Source organism: Tenrec ecaudatus, chromosome 1, assembly GCF_050624435.1.
Source record: "Tenrec ecaudatus isolate mTenEca1 chromosome 1, mTenEca1.hap1, whole genome shotgun sequence".
Classification (NCBI taxonomy): domain Eukaryota; kingdom Metazoa; phylum Chordata; class Mammalia; order Afrosoricida; family Tenrecidae; genus Tenrec; species Tenrec ecaudatus.
In genome coordinates this window covers 292,523,305-292,536,885 of record NC_134530.1, presented here as the reverse complement: position 1 = coordinate 292,536,885, position 13,581 = coordinate 292,523,305, and positions in this window count along the sequence as shown.

Sequence of the window (13,581 nt, the reverse complement as noted above, 5' to 3'; positions counted from 1 at the left end):
CTTTCTGGCTAACATAATCCACAGACCAGCTTCCCCTGAGCTCAGTTTGGTTTGCCGCACAGCACACATTGTTTGGAACCTTCTGAAATAGCTATGCACTTGTGCAGGTTGGGGGGATTTCGCACAAGATGCAGTTTTCCACCCTCTCTTGGCAAAAATAATTTTTGCAAAAGGCTTGTATTCTCTTCTGGATCTGAGTAGCAGCTACTCTCATGAAGTCATAGCAAATACATTCATGCTACAGTTCTCCCAACTCCCTAATGTCTTACGCCGAGTCTGCTCCATGCTTTTCTGTGTCCTACATGGCAGCTGTAGGCACCCAAGGCATGGGCTCTGCAGCCTGGGTCCAAATCTCTCCTTCCCACTTCCTCACTGTGTGGTCCTAGGCTCATGACTTTGTCATCCTGTGCCGCTGATTTTTCATCTGTAAAATGAGGCCAGAATAGAGTCCACACATAGGCTTGTTAGTGGAATAATTGAATTATTATACACAAATAGCTTAGAACGGTGCTTGGCATCTTGCAAATACTATTAGGTGGTTTAGCATAGGGACTGGGTCATCCATTACATATGCTCAGGTTCAAACTTCTGGCCAGGAAGGGGTGGTACACCTAGGTGGGCATTACACCTGGATTGACCCATCTGGGCCAGGTGAATTTAATCCAGCCATTGGGGTTGACCATGACCGTCAACCATGCCTCTCTATGGAAGAATTGAAAAGGCAGGATCTTGACAGCTCCGATGTCTCCCTTCACCCTCTTTTCTGTTGTCCGTCCCCCAGGGAGGAGGTCACATGTAGATACTTGTAATCAGTTCCCTCTTTCCAATCCACCCTCCCACAACCCTCTCAGTATCACCACTCACAAATTATCAAGGTTTCTTGAAGGATGGGGGAGCGGGGAGGGAGGGGAAAAATGAGGACTTGATGCCAGGGGCTTAAGTGGAGAGCAAATGTTTTGAGAATAATGAGGGCAATGAATGTACAAATGTGCTTTACACAATTGGTGTATATAAGGATTGTGATAAGAGTTGTATGAGCCCCTAATAAAACGATTTTTAAAAAAAGAAAAAAGGCAGTATCCCGGAGCGCACTGAGTGACTTTCTCTCCAGCAGCTTCTAGGTAGGCTGTGCCCCGTGAGGGGCCCTGAGGCGCCTGTGGAAACCTGAAACTTCTTCTCTCAAAAATCTCACTTGGATCACAATCCAGGCTTCGAAGTGAATTCTTTCTCGCGCGAAGCAAAGGCCTGAGGTATATCTCTCCGAGGAGAGATCTAACAATAGTATCTCTTATTATAGCATTAGGAGCCCAGGTGGTGTAGTGGACTGTGCATTAAGCTGCTAATCGCAAGGTCGGGGGTTTGAACTGACTAGCCCGTCCGTGGGAGAAATATGAGATTGTCTATTTCTGTAAAGCAGTGGTTCTCAACCTTCATAATGCCCCCACCCTTTAATACAGTTCATGTTGTGGTCACCTGCAACCATAAAATTATTTTCATTGCTACTTCATAACTGTAATTTTGCTATTTTTATGAATTGGTTGACCCCTGTGAAAGGGTTATTTGATCCCAAGTGGGGTCGTGACCCACAGATGAGAACCACTACTGTAAGGATTTAAAGTCTCAAAACCCCAAAGGGGCAGTTCTTTGTCCTATTAGGCCGGTATGAGTGGGAGTCAATAAAATGGTAGTTAGGTGTTTTTCTGTATCAGTATCAGATTCTGGTGGCAATCTCAGTCATCCTGCATTGTGGTCTGGTTTGAACTCTGGTAGATTTGCGGGAAATGACTGCCCTGGTTTGAGGTGAGGGCCACGGTGCTTCAGTGGTAGATCTCTCATCGTCTTTCACCGGGAAGACCCGGGTTCGATTTGCAGCCAATGCACCCCAGACTGTCAGTGAAAGTTTGTGTGTTGCTATGACACTGAGCAGGCTTCAGTGATGTTTCCATACTTTAATTGAATAAGGACGAAAGACCTGATTATCTCCATCCACACATCGACCTATGGCCCGCCACGGTTGGCTTCCCCTCCCAGCCCTGGTGATAGCACAGACTGGCATAGTTTGCTCTGCTTCCCATGAGGTGCCCATGAGGAGCTGACTCAACAACCACGGTCAAGATCAACAGCTTGAACTCCTTTCTGGGTCTACAGAAACAAGAACAACCTTCTGAAATGAGGTCGCATTGCTATTTGGGACTGTGAGAATGCCTTTGTGACAAGGATTGTGCTCTGGATCCCAAAGGCGACTTTTAAACACAGCCACATAGCAACTCCGGAAATTGGCATAGTAGAAGCCAGGTTTAAAAAAAAAAAAAAAGTTCTACTGACTTGCTCAAAGGAGGCCAGTGGTGGATGGGGGTGGGGTGGGGTGGGGTGGGAGACTCCTCTAAAAATGAACAAATTTGTTTCCTTACATATTTGTCATGTCTTTTGGTCCTGAAAGATAGGGGGGGAAAAGCAGACGAGAAGAGGAAACGGCGACTGACAGTCATCTTGTTGGTGTTCCCACAGCATCCCCTCCTTAGGCACTTGCTGCCATCTCATCCAACTCCACTCAGTATATTTTCAGCCAGCAATGATGCAGAAATGTCTGTGTACTCCAGTTTTATTGTAGTCGGGCAGCGTTTACGGGTTTCACTTTCAACTCAGCATGGCAGGACGTCTAGAAGCAATTATAACCAGCACCTGCTCTGTCTGTGCGGTGGGCAGGCAGTGACGGATCCACAGCTTCCGGAACACTAGTGCCCCCTCCCAGCTCAGGATAATGACGGTGACACTCGGCCTCCTTGTTGTCTGGGGAAGCTCTAGGAGCTCTCCTCTGAAACCTCATATTATTGGCATTTCTTTGAGTGAACACATAAAATTAGTGACTGTAAAGGAAGGCGTAGGAGATGATTATTGGTGACAAGACAAGCCTCAACCACCTCCAGAGAGGATGTCTCCTAAGTGCAAAGTATGGAGAGGGAGGAAACAATTGACCACAAATGGAATTGGCTCTGAGTCTCCCCACACAATGTATGTGCGTGGTCACTGAGGCGCCAACATTATGGCTGGAGGACGGATATGGTTTGTGCAGCCGTGATTGCCATCCAGAACGTGCCGTGCTATTGTGAAAAATGATTTTTTTATTCTGAGCAAATCTCTGCTTCCACTTGCTTTAATGCTTCACCACAGAGCCAGTGACTCTGGGAGGGGTGGGGACACACAGGGCTGGGCTGACCTCAGGAACTCATGTGTAAAGGGCTTTTTCTCACTTGGAAGCAGGCTGGGTTCTGACCTGTTCTTTCTGGTAAAGCTTGTTTCTGAACCTTGCCACGTCTGAGTCCGAAGAGGGAAATGAAGGTGACAAATGCTGCAAGGAGCCCTGTGCACATCTTGGCTATGGTCCTGCTTAAGTCTGTTTCATTTGAATCCCAGTTTTACCTTTCCTCCTTTCTGGGTTCCGAAGCATCAGATGGGTGCCAAACGCTTCCACGGACAACACTAAAGCTGAACAAGGTGGAGGCAGATGAAGAGCAACGGGAGGTTGGTGTTTGGGAGACTGAATACTTGGGCTTCCTAGGCCAGTCCAGCTGGAGGTTAGAGCCCTGTTTCAGATTCCACTGAAATCTCCTAGTGTCCAAGTACCAAGTGGCTCCTAAGTCCAGAATTTCTGTTACATGTCTCACCAAGGAGAAGCTGGGCCAAAATGCATTGAAGAATAAAGCAGGAGCTTGGCTTGTGAATCCACTCTCTGATTCTGAAATTTCAAAGGCTCCGTGCACAGACATTTCAACACTGAAAGCACAGCAGGGAAAATCAAAGACTTGGGTTTCCTCCTTGCCCCTCTTTTAGGGCTTTTATGGTTTTCCAAGGTGCCTCCCAGAGCCGAGTGTTGTATAGGTCATGTTTAAAAATATCGTATTTCTGAGGGACTTGCTGTTCTGCTTTCTTTTGCAAGGAGACCCGGTTTTTGTCTTGTGGCCAAACACAGAGCACAGATGTCTGTGGGCCCCCTCCCTTTCCCCTGACCTTTGCTCTCTTCTCTGGATATCCTACTGACCTGTTCTCCCTTACAAGATCTTAACTGCTCACACACTTTGTTAAATTCTCATCCTAGCGAGAAGCATCTGAGCATCTTATTAGAGCCTGTATGAGTTCTGTTCTGGATGCCTATTTGTGTAACTTCAGGTCTCTGACATGGAAACGTCCCATGCCCACAGACCCACACAGGTAATATAAACTCCAACAGTAGTTTAAGGTTTAAGGTGGTCACAGGGAACACTGGGGCCCGTGTCTCCTGGTGAACCACACAGGCTGTTTAAAGGGGCTAGTTCCATCTCAATGTATCCATGCAGGAATGTAGACTGGTTAGGTAGCAAGACAAGGGGTTGTTCCTCTCCATGCTTAGGGGGCCTCCTACGGGAGGTTGGAAGCCAATATGGGCTAAGCCCATGCCAGGAGAGCTTAATTGACGCCTCCCAGCTGAAAGCCCTTAAAAGGCTGGAATCTGGAGACCACCGCCCCTTCCCTTCAGCTGCTTCTCTGCCTTCCACTCAGCAGGGCTGGGTGTGCAGTGTCATGAGGGTGGCTGTGTTCAGTTTAGTGTAATGCCGGAACCTTCTCTCTCATGTATATAAACCCATTCGGATTACCAACCAGGCTTTGGTGTGAATTTCTTTCGAGTGTTTAGCCAAGGACCGACACATTTCCCACCGAGAAACCTAACAGACCCAGACTTACAATAAACCCATATTTTTATTTATAAGGCAAGAGGTGACCAGGTCTAGACAATAATGGTGAAGAGGGCCCTGGGTTTGAGAAAGATTCTGAAGTAGAATCCATAACCCTTAGAAATGTATTGGCCTTAGGGGAGGGGCAAAGAGGGCTGGATTGAGAATGTCTCTGGCATCCAGTTCTGACTTGACTTCTGTATCCTGAACCTTCAGGGCCATGACCTTGCCCTCCAGCCAGACCTTCCAATAGCCATTTTCTCAGAGCCCTGTTAATTTCTCATAATACATTACACCTGCCATCCTGTGAGCAGCTACCAAACCCAGGCACTTTTTTCAAAGACAAGCTCGCTCTCTCTACCCCTAAGAGCAGGTAGTTTGGGGATGATGGATATGAGATACCACAGAAGACAAATCTGTTATCTTCCATGGTGCACAAAACATGCTGTCACAACCAGGACTCGTGACAATCCCTCAGTTTCCTAAATTGCTTCACTGCTACTTTTTAATTAAGCCTCATTAGATTGTCATATATTGATAAGGGGGATGACCCTGAGCTAGATGCATAAATTAAAGCTTTGCTCATCCTGTGCTTTTCTATGAATGTGTTAATTATTTTTGTCATTAGGGAGAATAATGGAGGGATGGAGCAATACCAAACGGAGTTTGACAAAGTGTTGATGTTTGCTGCGGCAAACGTGGTGCGTGTCAGATACAATCCGTCACCCAGTGAGTCTGCAATTAACACCAAGGGACAAAGATAGGATTCCCTGTAATAAATAGCCTTCCTCCCAGATGCTAATGGGGACCCAGCAGGACCCAAAGTTGTGTTGTCGCAGTTGTACACGGGCCCGTAGAGGAGACAGAGCTGGTGTTTGAAACGAGTCTTGTTTGCCCCCAGTTGGAGCTCATCCACCCCAGGACGGTCTTATCCACTGCCAGGGACTCGCAGCTCCCCCTCCACAGGATGCAGCCAGCTCTCCAGCTCCCAGATGCTCCCCCGTATGCAGGGCCTGGGGTAGGACGTGGGGTGAGCAGTCGGCACTGGGCAACCTGGTGTCCCATCCAACCTGGCCCAGGGCATGCACAGTCTCACCTGCAGGCTTCCTGGAGCGTGGTCTCTTTCCTCCTACAGTTGGCCCTCAGCTCTCCCCAGAGCTGCTGCAGTTCCTGTAGCCTCGCCTGGAAGGTCTCTGAGGCCCAGTGGCCCCCCTGCAGGCCCCTCTGTCCCTCCTGCAGCCACAGTGGGTACACAGACCTCCTCCAGCCACCAGCCTTTTGGGTGTTGGTTCTGGGCACTAGCTTGTAAGCTTCATTTCCCCCTCTATCTAATGGGCACAACAATGGATTATTTTGTTTCAAGGAGAGAAACCATATACAGTCCTGAGTGGGGTCCATCTTTTGTAGATGGGAATAGAGACACTTAAAAAAGAAGGAAAAAAAAGGATCGACCTCCAGTCCCTTCACTGGCAGGGACAAATGCTCTGGTCTCACTGTGTCCCCTAAAAACATCATGTCAAAACGTTTTCTTTTAAATTATGGACATCACTGCATTATAGTTATGACAGCCAAAGTGGAAGCCGCCTTTGAGTCGGTGGACAGATGGATGGACCAAGTCAGTGAGTTCGAGTACTAGAACGGAGTGGTGTCCTTTCATTAAAATAGGGGGATAAATGTCAGGTCACAAATGAACCTTGAAAAGACATGCTGGGAATGAAATAAATAAAATTCCCGACTCACTGCCATCCAGTCAACTCTGACTCATGGTAGCCCTAAAGGGCAGAGTGGAACTGCCCCCACGGGTCCCGGGGATGGTAACCCTTTTACAGACATAGAAAGCTTCATCTTTCTCACAAGGCGCAGATGGTGGACTTTAATTGCCGGTCTTGCAGATCACAGTCCAATTCGTAACCACTACGCCAGCAGGGCTGCTGGTAATGACATAAGCCAGACACAAAAGAACAGGTGTAGGACCGAGCCATGTAGAGAAAGAGTGAGCACAGGCAAAGGCACAGAGGCAGGCAGATAGGTGATATACGGGTTCACGGTGGCACCCTTGGGCGGGTTAGTGCCCTGTGACCACGATACCCATTTATTTATTATTATTATTACTTTTCCTTTCCTCGACTCTTTTTATCTGTCTACCATGTGTATCCCTGAATTGGTCTGGTCCCTGCCATATTACCTGGTCCTCACCCCAGGAATGTTCATACAGTAGCTTTTCCCCTATGTCCCTTTTGCATTGTTTTTAAAGCTTACCTCCGTGGACTCATTGTGTACTTGTCCTTTTGGGCTTGGTTTACTTCGCTTAGCATGCTTTCCTCCAGTTCTTCCCATGCAGTGATGTGCTTCATACGTTCATCACTACTTTTAGCGATGTATGTACCACAGTTTTTTTTTCCCCCCACTGAAAAAGTCTTTATTCTGATCCCACCAGCTGTACCATCTGTTATGCACCTTCCTCCTTGGCAATCCGATCTTTCTTGAGTGGTCCCATGAAAGCTTTTTTCTCTTCCACGGTCTGGAAATGACCATGGCCCAACTTGGAGGTGGTGTCGATGAACTTGAGGTCGATCTTCTCCAGGGCACGGCGCTTGGTCTGCACCAGCAGGGACTTGTGCAGAGTGAGCACTCACTTCTTGGTGCCCACCATGCAGCCCTTGAGCATGACAAAGTCATTGATCACTTCCCCGTAGTGGACAAAGTCGCCCAGGGGGTTGATGCTCTTGTCAGAGAGATCGTATTCGGTGGAGGCGTTGTTTGATAAGCTTGCCATCCTTGACGAGGTAGCCCTGGCCAATCTTATAGATATTCATTTTGATCTCTGTGCTGTGGTGGTAGCCTTTCTGCACAGCGCGTGCCATCGAGAAGGCCACGCGGGCGGGATGCCAGGCCATGATACAAGCCACCTTGTGCAACCCTCGGTGGGTCTTAAGGGGCATCTTCTTGGTGTGCCAACGACTGGTGACCCCTTTGTAGCCTTTGCCCTTGGTCACCCCCGTGACGTCGATCATTTCATCCTTCCAGAACACCTGGTTCACTGGCACCAGCTTCTCTCGGGCCCAGTCCAGCTTCTCAGCCACGGAGCGAGCCCCCGTTCACCTGCATCTCCGTCAGGTGGAGCAGGCGCGTCTGGGTGTGGGCGATGGCGCGCATGACCGGGCAGGACTTCTTAATGCTGCTAAAGTCTTTCTCGAGCTGCTTCTTACCCTCGTCATCCTGCCACTTCTTGCAGTACTTGGTGAAAGCCTTCTTCTTCGACTTGTGCCAGTTCTTGTAGAACCGCCACTTGCACTCGTCGTCACTGATGTGTTCCGCAAAGACCGTCTTGAAGGTCCGGAGGCCGCGAGGTGTCTCCACATAGCCCACGATGCCCACCACCACCATGGGAGGGGTCTCCATGATGGTCACGGCCTCCACCACTTCCTTCTTGTTCACCTTGGAGCCTGGCCTGTCGACCTCGCGCACAATGTGGGTCATGCCGGCCTTGTAGCCCAGGAAGGCCGTCAGGTGGACCTGCTTGGAGGCGTCATCTTGGGGAAGCTCTTCACCTTCCCGCCGTGCCGGCTGCTGCGCTTCTGAGGCAGGAAGCCCAGAGACCCATGCTGGGGCGCCGAATCTTCCGGTGTGACATTACATCGTTGATCCCTGCTGGTAGAGGTACCCCAGCTTTTTAATCCAATTGTCAGGTGTTGGAAATTTGGGTTGTTTCCAATTCCTTGCAATTGTGAACTGTGCCACAATGAACATTGGAGCACAGATGTCTGACCTTGGTTTTTTTCTTGCCCAGTAATGGGGAGGGGGAGTTGCTGGGTCATATGGTAACTCTATTTCCATCTGTTTTAGATATCGCCAGTAGACCTCTTTCTTACACACATATGAGTCTCCCTGGATTTGTTTCACGGATGATGTGTCTGGGTCATTGTGTGGTCGTGGTCTCTTTTAAGACTTGATCGATGTTTTCTTTACATTGTTTGTCCTGAAGGTCTCTTTTGTACCCTAAAACAAGGAGTCAAGGAGATGCATTGGACTTGACTGCTGAAGGGGGGCAGGAGTGAAGAAATGGACCCAAAGGGTGTCCATACCACTTCTGGGCTCCGCTCTGGAGCTGTTGCCAGCTGTCCATAAACTGTTGGCACCTGTGGCCGAGACTGCGGGCTGACCCTAGGCTTCTCTGGTTGAGGAGGTCTGCCTTTTGCTCCGGGATATGGGGGATGTCCGGAGGCTGAGGAAGGGGATCAGGTCGTGCTCAAGAGGCCCCTGGCATGGGAGTGTACTGGCTCAGCTCTTCCTCTGCAGGGTCCCACAGAAGAGGTCCCCTGGCCTGGCCCCGATGCTAGACCCAGTGGCATACCTGCCCCTGAACTTGGAGGAGGCCCATCTCCTGCTCCAAGGCCTCGTGTCTGTGCAGCAGCCTCTCCATGCTCTCTAGAGCCTTCCCAAGGCCCAGGACTCTAGCAAGGGCACACTGTGGAGGACGGGCACATTACAGGCTTGGCCTCTGCCCTTCTGCCCAGGGTTCTCTTCGATCCTTTCTTCCTGGCTGGTCTTGGCCTTGGCCTCGGGCAGGTGACAGGGTCTGATTAGTGTCTGCACAGTGACACTGCGGGTGTTGGGGACAAGGCTGCTGGATGGAAAACCAGTACCTAGCAGGGGTCCCAGGCCTTCCTGTCAATTCCCTTCCTGCCTCCCTTCCATGGGGTCTCTGTCTCATAGGCCAGGTGTTTCTGAAACCGCATCAGCTTCTCTTTTTGGTCCAAAAGAGGGACAGGCAATTCCAGCTGCTGGCCCCACCCCTGGATCCAGTCGCCGTCCTGTGTGATGGTCGGGACATGAGTGCCCTGATGTTCATACTGCCTTGGCCCCAAGCGGTGACCCCGTCTACCCCTCGGGCTGTGCCAAGGAGTGAAATGCTGACCAGGCTCAGGGACAGCACAATAATTTTTCTTTCACCCAAGATGACAGGGCCCAGGCCCATCAGTCTTCAGATCTAGGAAGTGGCTGGCCAGGGTCCATGAGTGTGTTCTCATGTGGAGGGTGCCCCTCACCCACCCCTGGGGCCCTGTCTACTCTGTCCGTCAGGATGACAGGTGTCCACACGGGTCTGAGAATCAAGGGCCCTGGGCTCCAGTCCTAGCTTTGCCCCTGGAATAGCCATTAAATTCTCCACATCCCGTTCCACCGCAGGCCGCCCCTTGGCCCCTAGTGGGGCTGAAGGTCACTTGTAAAGGTAAAATGGGGTTCAGTTGGGGTGCCCTCTGACCTGGCTAGCAGCCCTGAGAAAGCCGGCAGTAATCAGAGAGGTGTGAAGCTTGTGTCGCTGACCTTCTCCCAGGGCTTCCCCTCAAGCCGGCCGCTCTCATAACGTGCCCAGTAGGCCCTGAACCCAGAGGCCTGGCAGCACCCTGGCCTGCTCTCTCAGCGCAGCCTCCTGTGTAGTGGGAGGTGGGAAATGGACCCAGCCCTGAGTACCGAGTGTACCCCTGCTGGGGCTGGCTCACAGCCCATAGCCCTCACTATAAGTCTCTAACCCTCACTAACAGCTCTGCAGTTGAGGGTTGGCCAGGCTCCTGCGCAGAAAGAAGCAGGGGCCATGTGATATGGGCAGATCCAAATGCCCTCTGTGGTCCCCAGAGTGTGGCCTAACCCATCCCCATGCGCTTCTGGGTGCTTGGGCAACTCGGCTTGGTCACCAGCCCTGGATTGGAGACCCTGGCTCCTTGGTAATCCCTCACCCACCAGCACAGGTTCGGTGTGCATACACACCTCACCCGTGTGCCCCCAACAGTCTGGATACACCGGCCTTTTCAGGGTCACGCCCATGACCGTCCCGGCCATCACCTCCCTGTCCTGTGTGCTCAGCACCTCTGGAAGGTGCCATGCTTCTGGATCAGCCTCTCCACCTCTTCGACAGAGCCCTCCAGGGCACTGGCTTCCTGGAAGACCTGGGGCAGCCATGGAGGTGACACAGAGGTGGGGGGGGGGATCGGGGCAACAGATGGTGGTTCAATGGGAACCCTAGACAGCAACATCTGCCAGAACCTTGGTTTACAGCCTGGCTCTCTGGGGGTGCATCAAGGGGCCTGCGGCTGGGGGTGGGGAGGTGGGTGCTGAGCAGGAGGGGAAGGAACCTGAGGAAGAAGAGCACTCCAACCTGGGGGCCGTTAGGTACATCCCAACTTCTGAAGAGGTGGGGAGGAGCCCCATCAATTTCCAACCAAAACGCGTAGGGCTTGGCTGGCCGGGGCCAGGTGTGGGGAGGAGATGGCCCTGAGTGACCTGAGGCTCAGGTGTCCCCTTGGCCACTTGGGAAGACACACTATCTAACTCCATATCAGAATAGCAGCCAGTGATCCAGGAAGCAAGGGGGATTGAGGTGGTACTACAGGAGGACTGGAGGTCCTGGGGTCAGTGTGTCTGTGTGTGGTGAGGGGAGCTGTCTCCTGGGCCTGCAGGATCTTATCCAGATGCCACACTGTCTGAGGAAGAGCTGCTTGTGCTGCATGGCCTGCCGTCTCCCTTGCTTCCGTTCCCAGGCCTGAAAGACCTGCTCCCAAGCATCCTGCATGGCGCATAGCCTTTCCTGGACCAGGGCATGGGCATGGACATAACCGAAGGTGGTGCTGAGGGAAGGTCCAGAGAAAAGGTGCCTGACTGGCCCACCCAAGGGGAGGGTATTGTTTGTGTTTCCACAGGGAAAGAGGGACCAGATATAAAGCCAGTGCCAGATGAATACAGTGTGCCCGCACGGAGTGCGGAGCCAGTGGAGGGGCCTCAGGGCTGGGCTCCCATACCAGTTATGTGGACATCTGCCCCTGCCCCCAGAAGAATTTACTTCAGAGGACAGCACTGAAGCTGCATCTAGGAGAGAGGGGCATGTTTGATCAGAGCAAATGGGAGCAAAGAAGGGGGAGGAAGAGAGAGTGGAGCACAACCTGGCCCATCAGGCCTGGAGGACGATATCCCGGCTCAGAACAGCCAATGGACAGAGTGGAGAATGTGGCTTATCCCACCACGAGACACACCGTCCATTGATGACCCAGGGCCCTAAGGGGGACAACACTGGAGACTCAGGGTTAGAACTGGCCCAGACTGATCCTATGACACTGAGGCAAACCACTAAAAGTGTGTGGCAGAGCAACCGTGGGAGCAGAGCAGGGAGCCCCTGAGGTTGTACAAAGGACAGACTCTGGGGCCAAAGCATGGTAACCCATTGGACCTGACTGAAGGACACGCCTAGAGATTAACAATCAGACCTTCATCTATATATAGGTTTTTGTTTCTTTAAAATTTTTTTCTTTTATTTTATTCTTTAAAAAGCATTTTGTTAGGGACTCATACAACTCTTATCACAATCCATACATACATCATTTGTATAAAGCACATCTGTACATTCTTTGCCCTCATCATTTTCAAAGCATTTGCCTTCCAAAATTAATTTATTCTTCTATGGGTAATTGGTTTCCTTTTTGTTGTCATTGCTGTGTTCTCACTCATTGCCTATCTTGCAATGACTTCATTTTTGGTGCATATTGCTATCTCTACAGACCTATCTAGATACGATAGACTGCATGAATAGTTTGGAGGAGAAAACAAGGGGACCAATAGTTCCGGGGGAATAGGGGAGTGGGAGAAAAGGGGGCTAAAGGAGTAGTGCTGACCAACCCAAGGACAGTGGAGCAATAAGTTATCCAAAATCAGTAGCAAGGAGGGTGTGAGTGGTCTGGTAGGGATTCAGCAAGGGCAAGGTAACCGAGAGAAATTACTGAAACCCAAATGAAGGCTGAGCATGATAGTGGGACAAGAGGAAAGTAAAAGGAAATAGAGGAGAGGACTAGGTGACAAAGGGTATTTATAGAGGTCCAAAGACTGGAATGTACATATGTAAATATATTTATATGAGTGTAGGGAAACAGATCTATGTGCATATATTTATAGGTTTAGTACTAAGGCAGCAGATGGACATTGGGCCTCCATTCAAGCACTTACTCAATGCAAGAGCACGTTGTTCTATTAAATTGGCATTCCAGGATTCACACCTTCCCGACACGATTGCTGAAGAAAAATGTGTGCATAAGCAAATGTGGTGAAGGAAGTTGACGGTGCCCGGCTATCAAAAGATATAGCGTCTGGGGTGTTAAAGGCTTGAAGATAAATAAGCGGCCATCTAGCTGAGAAGTATCAAAGCCCACATGGAAGAAGAACACCAGCCTGGCTGACCACGAGGTGTAGAAGGGAATAGTTATCAGACATTAAAGAACTAAAAATCGTATCAGTGGGTGCCCACCTTCCTGATACGATCAGTGAAGACAAACGTGTGCATAAGCAAATGTGGTGAAGAAAGCTGATGGTGCCTGGCTGTCAAAAGATATAGCATCTGGGATCTTTAAGGCTCAAAGATAAAGAAGTGGCCACCTAGTTCAGAAGCAACAAAGCCCACATGGAAGAAACACACCAGCCTGTGTGACCACGAGCTGTCGAAGGGATCATGAGGTATCAAGAATCAAAGAACAAAAAATCATATCATTGAAAATGTGGGTGAGTGCAGAGTGGAGACTCAAAGCCCATTGGTAACCAACCGGACAACCTTTACTGAAGGGTTGTGGGGAGGAGATGAGCCAGTCAGGGTGCAGGGTAGCAACGATGAAACATATAACTTTCCTCTAGTTCTAAAATGCTTCCTCCCCCGACTCTCATGATCCCAATTCTACCTTACAAATCTGGCTTGATAAGAGGGTGTACATAGGTACAGATAGGAACTGGAAACACAGGGAACTCAGGACAGATGACTCCTTCAGGACCAGTGGTGAGAGTGCCGATGCCTGGAGGGTGGAGAGAATGTGGGGTGGAAAGGGGAAATTGATTACAAGAA